This window comes from Ostrinia nubilalis, chromosome 28, assembly GCF_963855985.1.
Source record: "Ostrinia nubilalis chromosome 28, ilOstNubi1.1, whole genome shotgun sequence".
Lineage (NCBI taxonomy): Eukaryota > Metazoa > Arthropoda > Insecta > Lepidoptera > Crambidae > Ostrinia > Ostrinia nubilalis.
In genome coordinates, this window is record NC_087115.1 from 4,250,635 (window position 1) to 4,265,047 (window position 14,413).

At 35.9% G+C, this 14,413-nt stretch overlaps 1 long non-coding RNA gene across 3 annotated transcripts in view; it reads left to right on the forward strand.

Moving 5' to 3' along the window:
* Positions 1-2,320: 2,320 nt before the first annotated feature.
* LOC135085244 (uncharacterized) overlaps positions 2,321-14,413 on the forward strand; it is a 32,999-nt gene continuing 20,906 nt past the window's right edge. The window contains exons 1-3 of one of the 3 annotated variants that reach the window (XR_010260038.1): positions 2,322-2,472; positions 4,107-4,191; positions 14,185-14,396. This is a non-coding gene — a long non-coding RNA (uncharacterized LOC135085244). Of the gene's footprint in view, positions 2,473-4,106; positions 4,192-6,635; positions 9,366-14,184; positions 14,397-14,413 lie in introns of those variants that run through there. The other 2 variants (XR_010260037.1, XR_010260039.1) reach the window with 2 other exon arrangements.

A 14,413-nucleotide genomic window follows, 5' to 3' on the forward strand; every position in this document is an offset into this window, starting at 1 on the left:
TTTGTGCGTATTTCTACGATTGCCTAACACCCTAAAGATATTATATTAAAATTTAGAAACCTATTTTTATCGACGGAAAAAATGACAAAAAATATCTGAGATTTTTTTTCTTTCAATTACTTATTGTAAAGAAAACGTAATAACTATTAAACTAAGTGGCATATGCTGATAAAATAAAAACAGTATTAATGCTAAATAACAGGCGATACTAAAAAAATACATAAAATACCCAGAAAATGCCAACAAATAATTAATAAAAAACATTTTTTGAAAAAAAAATCTGCATTTAAATTCGTCTTTCTTTGGTTATTTGATAAATTTCTCCTAATAACTGGTAGTTTTTATTACTTTGTGTTATTCTCTATCGTATTACCTTTGTCAAACCAAAAATCTCCTGACTGTCTATCCCTATCACAAATTTGCAATGATCTTTATATGAACAAAGACGTTTGCAATGATCGTTATAATATGAACATACAAATCTGAAGGCGATAAGTCTCGTTAACATTTGACCGTCACAAAAACTCCCGTGCCTCTCCCATACAGGCAATGACTCAGTTAAACGCTAGACATATTATAGCTGCCGTTTCCAAGAAGTTGTAGCAAACTTAGTAGCAAGATTATATTTATTATGTAAACAGTAGTCTGCAAATAACACTGAGTCAGTCTGGGTTTTCGTTGTTTATAGAAATCAATTATATAAACAACGAAATATCTATCTATAACCTTTATAATAAAAAAATACACTCTCGTTAAACAGTGTTTCTAATTAAAGTGACATTTCCAAAATGTCACTTATTAAAAACTGTGTTCAGTTTACTTAGCTGTGCGCGCGACTTCGTAAACGTGAAAACAATTTCAATAATATTTCCCGTTTTTGCAACATTTTTCTTTATTGCTCCGCCCCTATTGGTTGTCGAGTTTTACAGCCTAAAGCGTTCCTCGATAAATGGGCTATATAACACAAAAATGATAGGTATTTCAAATCGGACCTGTAAGTTCCTGAGATTAGCGAGTTCTTATGAAACACCGAGTCCGGCTTTTGTATTTTTGGATCTGGAAAAAGTGGCAACCCTAGTCACGCCGGATGTGCAATACTGAATGTTATCGCGGGGATTCCCCATCTGGTAAACTGAGACTGACTTCTGTCTGACATTAAACAAAGCGGCCATCTTGCAAATTCGTTAGATGGCGTCGCTAGCGCAGGATTCAATAAACTGTTTAGCCATTTTAATTAGAAGTGAGAACCCGAAATTCCTCTGTCTCACTAATAATATTGATTATATTACTTTTAAAGAGAAACTGTATAAAAATTATGTGCATTTTTCAACTCAGTTTCATTAAAGAATGATTTTTGGTTTCGGTTCCATTTTTCGCCGTCTGCATTGCGAAGTTGGTAGTTGGTAACGATACTTACTAACGATAAACATGGCGGCTAAAAATAGATGATAGTGTAAGCACTTTGGTGTAATACATTATACAGTCGAAACTGGAAATTCTGTTTAAGCCAAATCTGGATAGTGAGAAAAATCGATAACTGACAAAAATACAGATTTAATTATTAATCAGACCCCGCCTTTTTAAGTCCTGAAAACCTCAACGACTGAAAAAAAACATCAATCATCTCCCCTACATGTAAAATGGGGTAATTTTTTTCGTCACCTACCCCATCCTGTGGGGTATCGTTGGATATGTCTTCAAAAATTACTTAGGGTTTTTAAGATTATTTTTCGATTTAGGGAACCGTTTGCGAACTGTTCAAATTATGAATCGTCGTTTAAAATAAATTTTATTCCACTTAGAGCACCTGCTAAAATTATTGATAGGTGCTAATTGGTGGAATAGGCCAGGTGCTATTTGGGCGGGTGCTCAAATTCAATGTGGTATCTGTATGGGGTCCCGTACGTAGAGGCGAAGGTCGATTTAGCGAAGTACGTTTTGGCGAAAAACATTCATTGTCGTACGCTGGAGCGAAAGGCCACTGAAGCGAAACACTCGCGGCCGAAAAAGTAGGTACCTACTTTTGCTGACCTAGGAGAGCTTAGTTTTGATTTTATTTTTGATCAATGACATTTAGTAACAATTTAATTTCATCAAAATACATGTTATTTTGTACATTGTTACCTATGTCAGCAAAAGTACTTTTTCGGCCACGAGTGTTTCACTTCAGTGGCCTTTCGCTCCAGCGTACCACAATGAATGTTTTTCGCCAAAACGTACTTCGCTAAATCGACCTTCGCCACTACGTACGGAACCCATCTGTATGAGTTCGACTGTACCTATCAGAATTAACTACATACATATGTGTGTGCGAGCGAAACGACGCACGCGCAGCACAGCAAGTCACTTCAATCAGGCATCTCAATGAGAAACACGCGCCAAATTATAGCTACTCGAATCCCTGTTTAGTTTGTTAAATTTTTATTTTTTTTATATCTTCATACCTACTCATCCGCCTCAGACCTTGAAAACGTAAGTAAAACACATTTTTTTGTTGTAAAATGAAAAACATTGTCTCTGTTTGTACTATGTAAATATTATATTTACATTTTTACATTAATTTCAGCGCGAAGTGTGTATTAGACGTGTAGATGTTTTTTATTAATTTTTAAAGTTTAGTTTTTAAGTTTAAAGTTTTAGGTAAATGTGTTATAGGTGCCTACTTAATAACAATAATATTATCAACAGTCTAGAAGTATGTTTCTTTCTATAATAATATGGACTATCTCTGATCTGATAAAAGTATCATGTATTATCATGGTTAATAAAATAATAAATGGATCTAAGACTTCATACATTAGGTATGCGCTTCGTTTAAAGTATGCGCACACCGGTGATTTTTAGTTGGCCGATAGTTGTGCCCGATTTTAAATTGTATGAAGAATCGGCCAAATCGAATCGGCGTAGTGTGCGCCCTCCCATACATGCCCATACTGATCAACGGCCCGACTAAACTATCGGCCAACGAAAAATCAACGGTGTGCGCCTACTCGAGTAAGGTAAAAGTCTTATGTCATTAATTAATACTGTGAACTGTCAAAACGTGAATCTAAAGGATTAATTTTTTTCGAAAGTGAAAATTATTAATAACTAGCGGAAGTTTTACTGAAGTTTCGAGTTTTATTTGGGTTTTCCCGGAAATTATTGGATTTTTTCTCGCCGTAAGAACCATCCTTGGACTTCAAACATTAAAAAAAAGAATTGGTAAAATTGGTCCAGGCGTTGTTGAGTTAGGTATGCGCTTACCAACACATTTGAATCTTATATGATTCATTTTTACCCGACTACGGCAAAGCAAAAGGAGGGTTATGATTTTGACAGGCTATGTATGTATGTATGTTCATCTGTTTCCTCGTAACTTCTAAAATAATTATCAGAATTCAACAAATGACATATCATTAGAAGCGTCTTAATTGTCCGCTGATTATAGGCTATATGGGGTTTCACAAAATGTAATGTGGCGCCCTCTAGCGGACAAAACATACAGAGTAAGAAAATATAGTTAAGATAAATATGCCGTATTTGGTATTATTTGAAAGCGCTTTACTTGTACATTTTGAATATATATATATTACTAGCATTTGCTTGTGACTTTACCTGTATTCATGGGCTGATTGCATATAATTCACATCTTTTCGGTCATAGCTTTTTTACTACTTATTAGTTCATCAATTTACCTTTTGTTAATATTATGCGCCACATACACTTTAACACCAAAATAGTACAAATAATAAAAAGTAAAAAAACTAAAACCCAACTACGACAAAAAACGACGCTGAAAAAGTATAAAACAAGATTTTCAGAATACTGAACTGAACAAAGTTGCTAATGTAGTTGCATAGTAATTTTCATGTTTGGAAAGGCGTAGTCACACGTTACATATATACCTACCTACCGTAGCACTTTGACAACGTGTGACTGCGGTTTTCCAAACATGAAAATTACTATGCAACTACATTAGCAACTTTGTTCAGTTCAGTATTCTGAAAATCTTGTTTTATACTTTTTCAGCGTCGTTTTTTGTCGTAGTTGGGTTTTTATTATAATCGATTAGAAAATTTTGTGTATTATACATTTTTCATAATATCACTTGCCGACTATTCCAGGGTATCGGGCCGTGCTGCTGTCATCAACGCTGTACCATTAGACGATAGTTGCTGTCCAGGATAGTTCATCTGACTTCTTATAAAGGTACGTGAGAATTCATTTTGTTAAGGCTACAGCCTTTTAATGGCTATACAAAGAAGATTACAAAGATAACTTAATACTAATATGCTATACGCGGCGTACATCGGCGTCAAAACGCAAACGCGTTTCATAGGCCAGTAGAATTAGATTTTAAATCGGAAATAATTCCTACAAAAGATTTTATTGCTTTAATGGCTTTATTGGTTGCCAATTAAGACTCTCCTAGGTTTTCGACTTCGACGGAGTTGTGCTTAACCCTACAGTGCACGATTTTTCCAAATTGAACAAAAAAAATTATATTACTTTTAAATGTTATCTATGTTTCGGGAAAAATAATAAAAAAAATTATATGGTTTAATAAGTATTTAATTATAAAATTTACATTATGAAATGACATAATACAATTTTTACTTTTATTTAGGCACACTGTCACCTTACATTTTTCACAAACTTTAAAACATTTCAGCCAAATGACGTCCAGTACTAGACAAAAGCCTCCTCCGAGAATTTCCTTAACGACTGATCCCGCGCTGCCCGCATCCAGGTACTGACGTGACCTGCACAAGATCATCGGTCCACCTAGTGAGGGTCCTGCCCACACTACATCTTCCAGACCATGGACTGAAACTATGAAAGACTTCCCCTTACAACCTGGAAACGTACAACGTGTTCTCGTAGTTAACCATAACGGAGAGTTGTCGATGCCATCAGTTCTGCTGGCGTCTTTAGGTGGCACGATAGCTTTTGGCTTTTTTTCATCCTTTACTCCAGCATATCAGAAACGAATGACAATCATCATCATCATCATCATCATTTCACCCACAGGACGTCCACTATTGAACATAAGCCTCCCCCAATGATATTCACATCGCCCGGTTGGTAGCGGCCTGCATCCAGCGCTTTATTCCTGCTACCTTTATGAGGTCGTCGGTCCACCTTGTGGGTAGACGTCCCACGTTACGTTTACATGGCCTCCACTCCAGTACTCCCATCCCTTCCCTGACCCATCGGCTGTCAGTTCTGTGTACTATGTGCTCTGCCCATTGCCACTTCAGCTCGCTAATCCGTTGGGCTATGTCAGCAGCTTTAGTTCATTTATTGATCTCTTCATTTCTGATTCGAAATATGCTCAATTTCAGTTTCTGTAACTTTTTTTGCGGGTCATCATCTAAAATCAATCATCAGTAATATAATTACCCTTATTGCACAGTGACCCATATCAGGCACATACATATAACATCCAAAATATGCGTTGTAAGTAACTGATATCAAAAAATACTTATTTAACAATAAACTAGAAACAATAACACCCCTTTTATATTTTTTCGAAAGAAAACATTGTAATTTTTACTTTTTTCCCCAAGAGTAAAACTTTACTAATAAACTTTTTCACGAACTGACCGACTTTTTCGACTGCAAAACAGTTTACTGAGTGCAGCGCTTCCGTGGCGACAAATGTGAGCTATTTTGTTATGTGATATAGTGTGTAGTTAAGGTACTTTCTTATAGATGGCATTAAATAGCATCGTGTTACGAAATATAGGCAATAATTTGGTATGTGCCATATGTGTCCCACTATGCGCTGTAGGGTTAAGTGGTGGGGGCCCCCGAAAGGGACGTATTTTCGGTTTGTGATGTCCCAGACCTCGTAAAAAATAGCTCAACGCAGAAGTTTGAAAAAAATACCAATGATTTATACTTTTTTTAAAAATTGCCAGGGTAATGTTTGAAACGTTACGGCAGCAAAATCTGTTTTTTCCTAATAACTTTAAAACTATAATTTGAACGAATTTTGCTATTAGTGGACAAATTTCTGCTCACGATGGACTAATTATCTGCTATACTCTCGACTCTCTAAAGCACAAGATTTATAAAAATTTTGCTGCGGTAATGCACACTAGCGGAAGAATGGTGGGTCTTCGTGGATGAAACGATCTACAGGTACTCGTGCGAAGCCCGGGCGGAACAACTGGACCACTTTGGTCGATTCGTTTTTGTACTCCACCGTATTTACAGGTAATGGCGCAAGTACACTATGCGGGACATTGACCGAGACGCAATAGTGTGAACACCATCTCGGTTACTTTCTCCTTCACCCACCCGTGCGTCGCCCATACTTCGGTGTGCGATCTAGCGCTTCATCTCGGTCAAAATTCCGCAGTGCACTTGCGCCATAAGGTTTTTATGAAGGATAATCAAGAAAAGTGGAAAAGCCTGCTGTTTCAATGGTGTTTTTGTAAGAAAATCCCAATTTGCAAACGTGGAATCAACAAAAACTTGATTTCTGTAGTATAGGTAGGTACACATACTCGTATATAAAAAAATACCTACATGAATTGGTGAACAATTGTCCACTTAAACTACGTGATGGTAGGCCTGAAGTTGTTTTTTGATTATTTATTCACATAATATATGGCCAACGTTAAGTTTTTTTTATTTATTTTCAGCACAACCGAGAAAAAAATGGGCAGCCACGAGAACACAGAAACGATAGATTTTACAATTAGAAACAAATCAACTGATGAACAGCAGAATCCGATAATTGTTTCATTCGAATCCACTATCTCATTGGATGAGGATCAAAATCAATTCAATTACAAGAGAATAGTTGGCACTATACTTCGCGGTCGAGATGTGATCGTAGTGTCTAAGGAAGACCAATTAAAGGACCTCATATCTGACGAGGTTGACACACCTGATGTAAATTATGTAAAAAACAACGCAACTGGAGTCGTGTCATTTACACCACACCCGGAATCAAATATAAAACACCATGCTACATTGCTGAAAGCGATGCCAATAGGAGTGGCCGGAGATCTTGCAACTAGCACTGAATTCCTCTATGGAAATCTATGGTTTCTGATCGACACTGGCCGGAGTAAGGAAGACGTGATCGATGATGTTCGTAAACTGACTCCATCTGCGTACAGGGAAATGCCATTTTTAAAACATGAGGCAGTCGCTTCACCAGCTATGTATGACGGTCTCGAAATATTGTGGTTCAATCCCAATATAAACATACTTACCGAAAAATTTGCGTATAAAATGTGATTATAATTTCTGTATAATTTTCTGATAACATTAAAAATTGATAGCAAAGATATAGCAGACTTATCAACTTGGAAAGGGATTAACACAGTATCGCCTTTCGCAAGCTGTCAACCGCGAGGCGAGGTGTCTACGATAAGGCTAAAGTAGACTTATAGATAGACTATGCGAAAAATTGTCCAAGTCGAAGCGCTAGCCCGCACACCGAAGTATGGGCCACGCACGGGTGGGGGAAGGAGAAAGCAACCGAGATGGTGTTCACACTACTTGGCCAATTTCACGCATAGTGTAGTTGGGGCATAACGGTGCAGAGTGTGCGTTCCAGTGGTTCCAGTATGGAGTGGAGTTCATACAAAGAATATGACCTGGTTACGATCCCTTTCCGGGTTGATAAGTGTGCTACGTCCATAAAACCAGAGTAAATACAAATGAGTAGGTCATCTTCATAGAAACGCACCGAGCGCGGTTTGTATGTGAGCGCGCCAATATACGTATGCGGCGCGCACGCACACACTGACAAAATTCGGCGCAACCACGACTGGCTCCCCGCTAATCCCCGCTAAATTTTGTCAGTGTGTGCGTGCGCGCCGCATACGTATATTGGCGCGCTCACATACAAACCGCGCCCCGTGCGTTTCTATGAAGATGACCTACTCATTTCTATTTACTCTGATAAAACTCTGGAAATATTCAATCCTAATCCAAATCCGTCCGTCATCCGTCAAATTTCAATATGTTTTTGGTCAAAAAAATATCTGTGATTTTCGATGTTTTTACATTTTCATATATTATTTAGCTTTTGCCCGCGGCTTCACCCGCGTGAAATTTCGTTTGTCACAGACGTCATAAATTATAGCCCATATGTTATTCTAGGTTATAAACAATAATACTGTTAAATTTCATCAAAATCCGTTCAGTAATTTATAACGTAAATAAGTAAGTTAATTATATTAGTAGGATTTATAATTCTATTTAAACAATATTAAAATTGTGGATATTTAATCTAAAACTGAATTAAATTTGACAGTTGAAATCCGGATTTGGACAAGGATTGAATATGGGAAACTGGCGTATATTCGCATGCGCATTCCGCAATTCAAGTATATTTTATTCTTCTTTTTCTCCTGTATTATGTCTAACTACAGTATACTTCAACCACACCAACGCGTGCAGATCATAGGGAAATGACAGGTCGCGTGAACTGTCATAGGTCGCGCGATCTGTCAAAAATGGCCTTTGATTGCGCCGGCGATGGCGATCTGCGTGCGTTGGTGTGGTTGAAGCTTTAAGCCTTGATCACATGTACCGAGTAAACGGGCGAGACAGTAACATGTTTACTCGGTCGAGACAATAAATAATAAATAATAATAATAAATCTTTTGGACAATTTCACACAGCGCCAGCTAGCCCCAAAGTAAGCAACTTAATGCTTGTGTTATGGGTGCTAGCTTAACGGATATACTACTTATATACTTTTTTTTTTTTTTTTTAAATACATAAATATTATACATAGTCACACCCAGACCCGTCACAGAAATTAAAATTCATCATTTCAATTTCTGCCCGGCCGGGAATCGAACCCGGGACCTCTCGGCATAGTAGTCCGTTCTGAACCACTACACCAAACGGCCGACAAATGATGATGACAATGATGTAAGCGAGTAGCTGTTCACACGTGTTTTGAAATTAGCACAGTCAGTTCAGTTCTATTGAGACTTTTCTTTTTCTCTAATCTGTGGACGTGACGTCAATCATTTGGCCGAGTGGCGAGTGGCGAGACAGTGCACGTTCAGACCTGCCGAGCGAGCGAGCGAGACAGTGCGGGGAAGCGGGAGGGTGGACACTCGGCCTAGTAAGTAGAACGGGAGACGAGCTACTGTCTCGCCGCTTTGCTCGGCCGAGCACTCGGTCGATCACTCGGCGCTATGTTCATACGCACCGAGTACTCGGCCGAGAGCACTGTCTCGCCCGATTACTCGGTACGTGTGATCAAGGCTTTAGGAGGTATTGTCACATCATCGACGACAATTATTACCGTGTCGACGATAATCGTGTTTTGTTTTATTTAGATAGTTTATGCAAATGTAGTACCTACAATAAATTGTATTAAAACAATAATTGAATATTTATTTATGTTTGCTTTTTTACCAGCTCATAATTCGTAATTACCGTAAACATTCACCGACCTGTCATTTATTGAAATCTTCTATTACTCTATACTTATCTACTAAATTATTTACTGATGAGTTTAATTTTGTTTGAATGCGCTAAGTTTGGGAACTACCTGTGGACTGGCACCCGGGGCGATCCCCCCCCGTCATAAGTCCTATGGCACCCCCTACCCCCAGGATTTTTAAGATTCGAAGATTGAAAGACAATCGCACCCCCCCGTATCATGAGATAGACCGCAAACTTGTTAATCAGTACTAATCTGCGCGACTTGTGTCACCCCCTGAGGCTTGGCACCCGGGGTGGACCGTCCCCCCCCCCCCCCCCCCCTTGGATACAAGTACTGTCATGGATCGCGCGGACTGTCATAGGCGCGGACTGTCATGGGTCGCGCGGACTGTCATGGGTCGCGCGGACTATCATGGGTCGCGCGGACTATCATGGGTCGCGCGACCGGTCATTGGTTTATCGATACCTCTGGGCTCAAAGGTCGTAAAGGACAAAGTACGACTTTTCAGGAGAAGCAAAATCTTTCTGATCTGGTCCAGTGGTTTCATGCGTGGTTGTTTTGTTGAAGCCTGGCATAATTTGCATAATTTTTATTTTTATATTATTTTTATCAGTGTATTTTCTCCTTTCCTCTTTATCATAAATATCTTAATCTATTTAGTTATATTTATGTACTTAAACTCACCACACCCCAACCGTCACGTTGACGTGTTACGCGCGTTCTTTCGTCCTTAGGCTATAGCTGAAAATCAGTGGTTTGCTTTTAAGTAAACCAATTACTGAGCTATTGCCGTTTTGCATTGCTGCGACACACATTTCTGTATAAAGTGTGTACCTATACAGTGTGAGTCACGTTAAAGTGTACATATGAAAATAGATGAAACTAGACCTATTTTTATCGACAAAAAAGAGGTCAAAAATTTTTTGAATTTTTTTTTTAATTTTTTATTGAATTTTTTTTCTTCCAATTACTTGTTGTAAAGAAAACGTAATAACTTTTAAACTAAGCGGTATATCCTGATAAAATAAAAACAGTAATAATGCAAAATAACAGGCGATACTAAAATAATACATAAAATACACAAAAAATGCCAACAAATAATAAAAAATGATACTTTTTGAAAAAAATCTGCTTAAAAATTCGTGTTTTTTTGGTTATTTGATAAATTTCTCCAAAAAATGCCCCTATAACCGGTAGTTTTTATTACTTTCTATTATTCTCTATCGTATTATCTTTGTAAAACCAAAAATCGCATGTCTCTATCCCTATCACAACATTTGCTATGAACGTTTGAACAAAGGCCTGCCACAACATTATTCTCCACTACAGGTAGAGACAATTTTAATTTTAACTAAAATGCTTATTTTACTTCGAAATCTTTTGTTTTTATTTGAAATCTAACTTGTCTTTATCAAAATTACCAATCTAGAGCCATTTTCAGTTTTGTTGTTAACGAAGCGTTGAATGGCGCGCCCGGAGAGGCTTAGTTCAAACGATCATTGCAAACGTTGTGATAGGGATAGAGACATGCGATTTTTGGTTTTACGAAGGTAATACGATAGAGAATAATACAAAGTAATAAAAACTACCGGTTATAGGGGCATTTTTTGGAGAAATTTATCAGATAACCAAAAAAACACGAATTTTTAAGCAGATTTTTTTCAAAAAGTATCATTTTTTATTATTTGTTGGCCTTTTTTGTGTATTTTATGTATTTTTTTAGTATCGCCTGTTATTTAGCATTATTACTGTTTTTATTTTATCAGGATATACCGCTTAGTTTAAAAGTTATTACGTTTTCTTTACAATAAGTAATTGGAAGAAAAAAAATTCTATAAAAAAATAAAAAAAAATCTCAAAAAATTTTAGACCTCTTTTTTGTCGATAAAAATGGGTTTAGTTTCATCTATTTTCATATGTACACTTTAACGTGACTCACACTGTATAGTATGTCATAATGATTTTTTTTTTTCTTTTTATTTCTGTCTTACCATACCATGTCATATTGTCCTGAGGGTACTATTTTGTCCTACTTTTGGTACTTTCTGTTTGTAATGTGTGTTTCTGTTATGCAAATAAACGTTTTATCTATCTATCTATCTATCTATCAAAAAACGTTTTTTTATTTTTTTATTCGACGATAACTTTTTTGTTTTTTGAGCTATTAAATTATGACTTATGAAGAAAGTGCTTAGAATTCACAGCATTTTCCGAAGAGGTATTGAAAAACTGGACTAGAGCTGTATTTACTGAGATAGATTTCCTTTACGCCCTCAAAATTACAATAAAAAGACCTTTACGCCCCTCAAATATTCGTCCTAGGCAAGTTACTCAGGACGTAAGTCTATTTTTATTTCACAAAACTACAAAACTAAGGTAATAAATGACAATTTACATAGTTTTGTAGGTTTTCATGGGTCGTAACGGGACACCCAGGTAAGGTTTTATGAAAGGGTAAATTGACGATTTAGCTTAAATATTTAATATTTTATGGTATTTCATATGTAATATACCATTTCTTCACATATTTTTAATGAATTATGGTCTTTTAAATGAAATAAAATGATTTTCCGTAGCTTCATAATTTAATGCACACAATTTATGAAACTATTTAAGTAGAAGTTTTGATATCTTCGAACTAGAAGAAACTATTTCCGATATAAAAGCTAATTGAGAAAATAAATATTATGATGCTTTTAAATAAAACTTCATAAATGTCTACTTTATAGGAAAAACCGAAACCAATTTAATTTTATTTATTTATTTATTTAATCATTATTATTGTTTCAAAAAACTAAAAATAGCTGATTTAATTCCATAGGGCAGTCTGTCCACCAGTTGACCTTATGATAATGCAGATAGAATAGAATTATTAAGGATAAACGAAAACCAAACTATATTAATTCTTTATTATATTATTTAATAAGAATTTAGAATAATTATTATTCTAAATTAATTAAACATTATTAATTCATAGTAGCTTAAAATTATGTCATTGTACTTGGTATAAAAGTAGAAAAGTTAGGTTAGTAAGATTACAAGTAGGAAGATTTTCATTCCAGTAAAGTACATCCACTTACTTTACTCCTACATAACATAATACCGTTTTTAAAAGCCAATTATTTTTAATATAAAAATATAACTTCGAAAAAAAACTGCATTCACGCTTTTTAGTAGATTAAGTCTCAACATATATTTTCCCATGTTGTGTAAATATTTTTCCTACTAGTTATTCTTTATTAGCTGATCCAAATAACTTTAGAAACTAAACTAATTTATTATAATTGTAACAGTCAAAACTCAAAAGTCATTTTGACCAAGGGCGTTAGTCAAAATTACTAGGAAATCATTAAAAATAATTGTAAAGTGTAGTATTTGTGTGATTTGTGCAAACAAAATAATGACACAAAATACTACAGTAAGGTGACTTTTTTTTTCATAATATTTTTAACAAATCTAGCTTTTTCATTTTTTCACTTTTTATGATGACTGATCTAACATCTGTATTGTACCATGTTCCTGTGCAAATAAATGAATTTGAATTCGAATTTGACTATCCTAACTTAATTAGGTAATTAATACGTTATTTTATAGCATATTTTTATTTTCTTAAATCATCTTTTAATAATAATCTTATACCTGACAAATACCTAGTTTCTTCAAATATGAGAAATAATAAAAAGCAACATTACTTTAACCGATGTGGGTAGATGTCATCATTTTATATGTATACATCACATAAATGTTACATTCTAAAATAGTTTTATTATATATTTTTGATGATTTTTTTAGGTTCTTTCATTTGTTCCAAACGCACATACTTAAATACTATAAGAAACGTCTATAAAATTTACCTTCACAGTTATTTTAATATCCTCACTGTGTAGATTTTTAAAATATTTGTTTAGAAAATCGAAGGGCGTAAAGGACAAATTATTTAGACTTGGGTATGAAAATGTAAGGTTGTATAGGACAATAGATATACTACATGTACATTATACGCCCAAAAATTTGTGTTTACTTGTTCTTTACTACCATGGTAACTGTACTAAAAAATCAAATGGTATTTACATCCCAATTTTCACGATGAATTCTGTTTAGCTTATCAAATATGATGGGTCGTAAAGGCACTTTTTTTGGGAATTTCGACAAACTAAATATACAGATCGATAGAGAATTAAATTCTGAGTAAAACTGTATAAATAACTCATTTTCGGTATTTTGTCCTTTACGACCTTTGAGCCCAGAGGTATCGTTATGCTCGCGCTGTGATTGCGCCGGCGATGGCGATCTGCACGCGTTGGTGTGGTTGGTGTATTTTGTACAAGCGTGGCGTACAACCACCATACATGGAATTAGCTGACGGACGGAGGCTAATTCCAGGAAGTACGTTAGAGACAGACGCAGAGAAGTCGCTGGCAAAAATTGTATTGTGCTTTCGGAAGTCTCAAGCATTCAACATGCAATTCCAATTATGGACGTCGCGGTCGGATGCATCATGCAACCTCGGCTCTGAGGAATTACTCCTCGAACTAGCTTGCTTTGCCTACATGTAGATTTCAACGGGTTATTAAACAAAAAATACTTTAGCACCGCGATGCAGCTTCACCCTACCGCCATCTATTGATGAGCGTCATAACTTCTTTGGAGTTTACTTAAGCTTTGGAGAGATTTGGTAATGCATGTTGCAGCGCTAGTAGTCTTAATCTGTCATTTTACGATATTTAATAATAAATATTATTCTTATTCTTTTTCAATTTCTATTACAGACCTGAAATTGGGCTATAAAATATCAAAATGCCCAAAATCCCTGAGAAAGATGATTGTAAAGATACGGCTGGAAAGGTTTTGGGGGCAGGTCGAGCCGGAGAATTCATGCAAACCAGATTCACCAGAATTCCTGATGGACATTTGAATCCAGAAACTGTAGCTGGTATTCGAGATATGCATTTAGGCAAAGTTAAAAATGGAAAACCCGTTGGTAGGTAATATTAATGA